Raw genomic sequence first — 6,183 nt, forward strand, 5'->3', positions numbered from 1 at the left:
TGAGTAAGTGTGGCGAGCGCGCTGCACTGAAAGAGTGAATTATTAAGCTGCCATACTGCAGACTGACACTGTGTGTGTGTGTGGTGTGTGTGTGTGTCTGTGTGTGTGTGTTGTGGTGTTGTTGTCTGTGTTGTGGGTGTGTGTCTTGGTGTGTGTGTGTAGGAGGAGGGGAAGGCTTACTCGGACTCCGAGGGCTGAAGAGTGCTGCCTGTTCAGAGAACGTCAGACCAGTGACCTCACGCACACCGCCACTGGGTACAGCACATCGCCACACACCACACGACACGGCACACCAGCACCACCACACACCAGAGCTCAAACCACCACTGCTGTTAGCCTGACTTTGACCCTCTGTCATTCTCCCTCAGACGGGCGCGGGTATGGATACTGGGGGGTGAAACTGAAGAGCAATGATGGACTGTTTCTCCATCCAAACAGGTTTTATGGAAATTATGATTATGGTTACACGTGATGTATATTGAATCACATGTTCATTATATTATGTAGTATTATATTTTATTAATTTAATTTAAATTTATATAAATTAAATGTAAATGCGGTATATTATATTATATTAAATGTATATTACAGCTGATTATTATTGAAGTTCACATTTTCAGTATATTTGGATTGGTAGTATCTAGTATTTGTCATTATATTAACGTTAAATTTATATTGAAGATTTATAATCGTACTGGCCTTACTAGTCTGAGTATTAAATGGGGTATATTACACTATTATATGGAAGGGAAGCGGAGAGTTGTCCGATCTTATATTGAGATTATACTTGGAATTTGATTATATTTGATTAATATTTAATTAAGATTTAAGTATATTCATACTTATATTAAATTATATTACATGTGGATTATATTAAGCTAGGATATAAATTTAATTTTATTTTTGAACTATATTAGAAATATGATTATACATAAATTATATAAATGTATATTGAAGTATATCCACATTTTAATTATATTATGGAGTCATATTATATTATATTGAGTCATATGTGATGATTATGATGGATGATGGGAGTGCATTATATATATTAGATTAGTATTAGTATGATATGATCAATTACTATTATGATTCTGACGTGGCCTGATGTGGCACTGTTTGTGTCCGTTCAGAAGGTGTGGCTCAGCCGGGGGGTTTCCATGGCAGCGGGGCGGACAACGTGGTCGCAGCGTTCCGGGTCAAAGGCAAAAAGGGAGCGTTGGCCACGAGGAATGAATTTCCCGCCCGCCACTCGTCCTCGCCCGAGAAACCAGCCGCCACTCTCCTCGTTAAACCAACAGGACGACCAGCAAAAGGCTGCCGATCCCCGGTAGCCCCGCCCCCCTTGGCCCGCCCCCACAGCACGGTATCCAAGGCACGCTGAGACAGCCCCGACTTCCAGCACCGAACGGCTTGAGAGTTCACACACGGATTTAAGCTAAAATTAAAAATAGTAAATAGAGTAAGGTAAACAAACATTTTAGGTTAAAAACCTTGGTGACTGCGTGTATTGTGTGTTTGCACAGTTCAAATAGAAAGAGTACAAGATTAGTCAGTAAAGTTGAGCTTTTGTTTTTTGATATATTATGTAATCTCTTCTTGATCTTCCTTATTTATATTATATCTTATTATTTTATTTTCTTTTTTATTTTTTATCAGCTCAATTTTATATTCTTATATTAATTTTTTCTTTTTTATATAGATATGATCATTCTGGTGTCCTATATGATTGCTATATATTTTATTTTTATCTTTTTTTTTTTTTATATGTCGATATTTGTGATATTTATATTCTTGATAACTATTTTTATATATATTGATTTTATCTTATATTATATTTTTTATTATATGTGTATTTTGATATTTAATATCTTTATTTTAATATGATTATTATGTTGTTTATGTGTTTTATATTATTTTATTATATTGTCTTAAGGATGTATATTGTGTATATGGCTTGTCGGCTTGGTAGTATTGCAGTGCAGTTAGTGACTTATGACATTGGTGCTATGGTAGTATGAGATCGGAATTTTTGGTGTTTCATTGTATTTGTATCTATGTTACCATGTTCTTGTGAGGTGTCTTATTGGTATAATATATGTTCTCTGAGTTTCTCTTGATGAATCATAATTTGGAGACTGGTGCAGGAACCAAGTGTCGCATGTGCGTGTTGTATTGGTGGGAGTTTGCTGATGCATTCAGATATTTAGCTAGTGTATGCTGGTTATTTCGTTATGTCTTAGGTGCATTTGCTGTATCGAGTAGAAGAGAAGAGCGGCTGGCAATTCTGAGCTGGGAGGGGAAGGACAGACAGATTAGATCTATACATGACAGACAGTATCAGACAGCGGACAGACGACAGACAGGACAGACAGCACGCCAGGACAGACAGGGGATGAGGTACAGAATGAGAGAGCAGAGAAATAACGAGAAGCACAAACCCTGAAAGCTGCGATCGGGGGCGGGGGAATGCAAGAGAGCTGTCTGTCTGGCGGGTCTGTCATGTCTGGTCTGCCGGTGCCCATGAAGTGAGAAGCACGCCAGGACTCCCCGCCCCCGCGTCTGCCGTCTTTACTTCCTTCTCAGGGTTCCTTCTATCCATTTTGCTCATCCAGTATCCGCAGTTTCATGTTCAAACCTGCACGCAGCAGAGATTTTCCTCCCGAGCGTACGACGACCAGTTTCACTGAACAATAAAACATGACCTTCGTGGCTGGCAGCGGCGTTAATGGTCTCCGGTATCTGTCTGTGGTCAGCGATGGGCCGGGCTTTATTAGCACCTGGGTCCGGATGTTGGCTGTGTGGCTCTTTGCATTAAAACACCCAAGGCACTACGTGCCAGAACCGCTCACGGATTCCCCCCACGAAATCAATACCTATTAACAGTGACTGAGGGAGAGGCGTCGTTAATTGAGGCAGGTGCGGGAAGACTAAGCAACACTGTTCGGGTTTTACAAACGTTGCCACCGTCTCCACCAGGTAACGTCTGTTCTTTTCAACAAATGCTAAAACCGGAGTCTGCTGACTTCAAGGTACAGTTCATTTTGGGTCAAACGGACGTAACCTAAGATACAATCCTAAACTAAATTAAGACGTCGTCAAACTAGATGAGAGCAGTGCAGATCTAAGACGGTTGTCCCGTCGGTGCGGACCATCGTCTTTTCTGAAATGCGTCCACAACGTGTGTTCCGGCTAAGTCCGAGCGATGCGCTGTGACAGGTTTAGAAACGTGGGATGATTAGTAGTATGAGCTCACAATAAGTGTGTAGGGGTAGGTATATAAGTGTAGTGTAAGAGTGATTGTTTGCAGTTGCAGGTAATAAAATCGATCGTATTGTAGTAACGAGACTGTGGTCCTCTGCTACAGAGAAACAGAAGCCTCGATATTAGCCTGTTGCTTTGTTGGTTAATATCAGGCGTCAGCTTAAAGAAGAGCGCGCGTAGTGAGTCGACGCAGGCCACCAGAAGAAGTGGATCAATAGTAAGGTGGACTCGCAGCCTGTGGTCCTTCAGGGTAGCTGGTGGTGGTTCAGACTGCGCAGTGCTTTCAGGTGGAGGCTGCGTGTCTGATGGAAGAGGTCTGAACACCTTGTAACAGCTTCTGTAAATGTGGTAACACACTCCTGCCCTCACCTGGCCAGGTCCAGGGCCTCCACGTGGGAGGTGCTGCGGCTGTCTGGATCGGGACAGAGGTCGGAGGTCAGGCGGGGGCTGGGGGGGTCGGAGGTTGAGTCCGTGGTGTCTGTGGGCTCCCACAGAGCGTTGTGTTCAGACACTAGCTGGCTCAGATGCCCTCTGGAGAAATTAGCCCCCCAGCCTCGATGGCGGTACAACGAGGCCTGCTGCCTCAGCTCCTTCACCTGGACCGGGACACACAGGGAGTCTGTCACACATTTCTGAACATCTCTACGGATGCTCAGATTCTGAATATCGGCAGATTAGATTCGATATTTTGGTTATTTCAAAGTAAAAGCACCAAACACTCTCTGTATGTGACGATTTGCTGCTTTTCTTTCTTTTATTTTCACATTTTATTGACTATATTTAGTTTGATATAGATATTCATGGTTCCTTGACCCTGACCTTCCCTTTAGGGCCTCCATGAGGCCTGAAAGTAGAAGCAGACGAGAGGCTGAATGACTTTAAACTCCTCGTCTGTAGGCGTTAATGATACTTCCATGGAGTCTCGACCCAGTTTGAAGTTTCAGTTATGCACAGAAACTTTTATTTTATTTTACTTGATTAAAGTTGAATCATTACTAGTAAATATCTGTTCTTCTACTTGAGTGAAGTTTGTGTGTAGTTTTGCCACCTCTGTCCACTGGTGAGCAGACGCCATTGCTGATTGATGTAAAACCAATCAACAGCGCAGTAAAGTCGCCACAGACTGCAGATTAAAAGCTCTCCGTACTGCGACAGACAGAGAGCTTTACCTGCAGGCGATAATCAGCAATGTGTAAGTGAAAACACATTTTATTGAACAGTTGTTGTGGTTCCTTTATAGAGTACTGAGATCTATCTGTGTGTGTAGGCGGATGATACAAATGTCAAACCAAGTCTGCATCAAAACAAAGTTCAAAGTTGCATTTATGGGCAAATCTGCAAATTATACTTTTGGTTGACTCTGCTCTGATCACGTAATTTATCTGGGTTGCAGCCTTTGCAAAATCTCAGCTCGTAGATTCTGGTAACCTGACCCCAGCCCTGGTCCTGGATAACCCCTGGCCCTGTTTTTTTCAAAGCTCACCTCAGTTTGTCTCTAGCCTAAACCTCAACCCTCGAGGCCAACCGTAAGCCTGACGCTGCACAGCTCGCCGCCGTCGCTCTGCTGAATGACAGCGGCTCTGTGAAGAATTTATTGTTTCCCCTGAACAGAACAGAGAGCGACTGACGTCAGCTGACAGATTCCCCTCCACATACTGAAACTCTTCACAGAGCCGGGTTAACCACAGGGATGGAAAGTTAATCGGACGGTTACACATCACCCACAGACTCATTGATCTCTGGCTCCGTTTCATTCAGAAGAGATGATGTGCAATTACAATTAGTTTAAAGCTTCTGTTGGGCTGCTGGGAGTCTGAAGACTATTCATCAGACCTGTTTATTAGGCCCACAGAGCTAAAGCTGATACAGCTCTGCTATAAATCTCTATAAATCAGTTTTAGAGAGGTTTGTCATATTTTATAGCAATGAGGGTGTGAAGGTTTGGTTTCAGATGTTAGAGCACTGCAGTCGGAGGTTCTTTAACCACATAAAAAGTGGTGTTAACGCTTTTTATTCACATGCATTTATACTAAACTAGCAATGAATTAATGCACAAACGTCTCTTCCACTTTATTTAAATAGTCTGAATACAGATAATATAGAGTTTATCGAGTCTTTGTAACATTTCACCTGTTTAATTGTGTTTTATTTTGTTACCAATACTTGGATATGCAAATAAGGTAAAGACTGAGATATAGTATCACTAAAACTTCAATTGCACATCATCACTTCTAAACTACAACATTATTATCCTTATAGCTGGAATCTGGAATCGTATAAATTAACGCCTGTACCGCTCACATAAAGCTGATTATCACCACAAGATAAATCCCTCTGAGTTTTTGTGTCGCACCGGTAGCGACGCGTTTTACGTCAACCAGCAGTGATTGGTTCGCCAGAGCTGCAGGGCCGTAACCACGGAGTCGTTCAACGTGCCCTCGTTGATTTGCCCTCGGAGGGGGGGAAGCCCCGGCACCGTGAGTCATTCCGGTTTTCTGGAAAACTCAAGTGAAGTTCGTGACATCGATCGAGTCATCGATAATGGTCACTCAGCATCACTCAGCGCTCTCGTTTCTCATTTCCGTTATGATGTCAACGAGCTGCTGGTTTAACGTGTTTAAACAGATCAGTGGAAGGAAGAACATCCCTGGTTTTGGTTATTATATGGTTATTATGGTATTTAAAGGTGGGGTCAGTCATTCTGGACGAACACTGTTGATTGTTGATCGATCATATTGGCTGTTTTCTGTGCGCTCCGTGTGGATTTGAGTGGGTATGTTTGCCCTTGATGCTCATGTGAAATTACTCTGACTCACTTATTTCTCACAAAAGCTGCGCCGGTTAAAATAGAAACACTCCGTCATGCTCACTCGACTTCTATCACCAGCAGCTCAACTTATTTACATGAATACAACACTG

At 42.5% G+C, this 6,183-nt stretch overlaps 1 protein-coding gene and 1 long non-coding RNA gene across 2 annotated transcripts in view; one reads left to right on the forward strand and one right to left on the reverse strand.

Moving 5' to 3' along the window:
* The first annotated feature begins 384 nt into the window (after positions 1 to 384).
* mdm1 (Mdm1 nuclear protein) overlaps positions 385 to 6,183 on the forward strand; it is a 10,939-nt gene continuing 5,140 nt past the window's right edge. The window contains exon 1 of the mRNA XM_035677741.1: positions 385 to 438. The gene's annotated coding sequence lies outside the window, so the exon portion shown is untranslated. The remainder of the gene's footprint in view (positions 439 to 6,183) is intronic.
* LOC118339928 overlaps positions 3,640 to 6,183 on the reverse strand; it is a 4,650-nt gene continuing 2,106 nt past the window's right edge. The window contains exon 3 of the long non-coding RNA XR_004797339.1: positions 3,640 to 3,860. This is a non-coding gene — a long non-coding RNA (uncharacterized LOC118339928). The remainder of the gene's footprint in view (positions 3,861 to 6,183) is intronic.

This window comes from Morone saxatilis, unplaced genomic scaffold (assembly GCF_004916995.1).
Source record: "Morone saxatilis isolate NCDOM2014 unplaced genomic scaffold, NCSU_SB_2.0 Contig10, whole genome shotgun sequence".
Classification (NCBI taxonomy): domain Eukaryota; kingdom Metazoa; phylum Chordata; class Actinopteri; family Moronidae; genus Morone; species Morone saxatilis.